This window comes from Arachis ipaensis, chromosome B08, assembly GCF_000816755.2.
Source record: "Arachis ipaensis cultivar K30076 chromosome B08, Araip1.1, whole genome shotgun sequence".
Taxonomy (NCBI): Eukaryota; Viridiplantae; Streptophyta; class Magnoliopsida; order Fabales; family Fabaceae; genus Arachis; species Arachis ipaensis.
In genome coordinates this window covers 119,190,394-119,192,186 of record NC_029792.2, presented here as the reverse complement: position 1 = coordinate 119,192,186, position 1,793 = coordinate 119,190,394, and the positions used below count along the sequence as shown (strand labels likewise).

The 1,793-nt window shown below is 24.5% G+C and overlaps 1 long non-coding RNA gene across 1 annotated transcript; it reads right to left on the bottom strand.

Moving 5' to 3' along the window:
- On the bottom strand, positions 318-1,780 carry LOC110265748. The gene is made up of 2 exons (XR_002352001.1): positions 1,472-1,780; positions 318-478 (listed from the first exon to the last, which is right to left on the bottom strand). It is a non-coding gene; the product is annotated as an uncharacterized LOC110265748 (long non-coding RNA).

The window sequence follows — 1,793 nt, the reverse complement described above, 5'->3', positions numbered from 1 at the left end:
AACTCGCTTCGTTTAATACATGAACGTAAAAATTTAAATGCAAACTCAACTTACAAAGTTACGAGCTTAACATATCAAACTATTAAAGAGAAGCTTATCTCACTTCTTGTCCAAATAAAAGGTATAATTAAAGTTTGAAAACTCAAACATAATTGAAGAACAACATTTTTAAAGGGTTTAGTTAATATGTACATTTAGGGTACATGTTTAAGTTTATAAATAAATTTTTTTTTATTAAAAATATATAAATTTTTTTACTAACGATAAATTTATTATGTACTTTTAATTTTTAAGACATATATAAGAACGCACGTTAGTTAACCCTTTTTAGAAATAGTGCAATTAAGTAAACAAACACTGATCAATTATTGCTCAGGCAATATTTAATGGGACCAGTTAATTATTATAGAAACACACATCCAAAATTAATGTCTTTCACATCTTCCCTCTTTTCCATTTGAAATTCAAAATGGTATCCCTGAAAATTTTCAATATATATTCAAAACAAAATCATAATAGAATCAAAACAAAAATAAAAAAATCAACTAAGCACATACAAAATTCTTCACACCCAAAGAATGAAATTAAGCACATCTGAATTAAGGTAGAAGATCTAATGCAATTTCTAAAAAAAATCCAAATCAAACTAAACTAAACTTTTGGAATTTAAAATAAGTTGTGTGAATTACCTCCTAATGCAATCGAAGTGTTTAAATATATTTCTATTTGCTGAAGGATTCATTTAAATTTAAGCTGTAATAAAATTGTAAAGCAGGCACTTTGGATTTTGGAGTAAAAATTATCGAAAAATATCAGTTTTCTTCCCCTAAACCTATTCAATATGTATATATATAGAGTACCTTAAACTGAAATAATACAAAGTGTTTGTTGGACGTTATTAAATTGATAAAAAAAGATCTTTTTTAATAAAAAAATATCTTTTTCTATTTTTTAGTATGTTTGGCAAATTTCTAATAGTAAAAGTAAAAATATTAGAAAAATAAAAAAATAATTTTTTTGAGAAGTTACAATTTACATATTTTTTTAAAAAAAAGATGTTTTTCACATAATAAATGAACAAAAAAGTATTTTTATTTTATTTTATCCAAACATAAAATTACTTTTACTTTTATAAAAAATCTTTTTAAAAAATATCATTTTTAAAAATGGCGCTCAAAGAAGCCCAAAATATAGGAGGAACCAAGTAAAATGTCTAGCACAAAAAAAAAAAAGGAATAAAACTTAAAAATCAAGTTTTGAAGTATTTTTCATAAACTATAATTAAGGCCTACTTGTAAATATTACTAGTTTCTGAAATTTCTTAAAATTTCATTGATATCTTAAACTTCATAAAAAGTGATGAAGAATTCATAGCATCATATATTCATATATAAGATAATATAAACTTAAACACGAACTTATGAAAACAAAAAATTAAAAAAGAGAACATCATTGTAAATTAGATACTAACCATTGTTAAACTTTATTTTCCGAACTTATGTTTAGCATGGCATTTCCTAATGCAATTGTCGCTGTTCATTGTACCAGGCAAAAAACGTCTATTGCATTCAGCAATACACTTTGCTAACTCTTCATCAGCTGTTGCAATATAATAATTTAACGGAGACAAAGGCTCTTCAAGAATAGTGTTATGAAATTCAGCAATGGCAAAACATATAAACATTCCAATTATCAACATTGTAGTTGCTCGTGTCACACCGTTTCTGGCCATATAAGTCTCTCTTTGTTGTATTTTGCAATAAAAAATTTATGGTAGAATAGGTTTTATACAA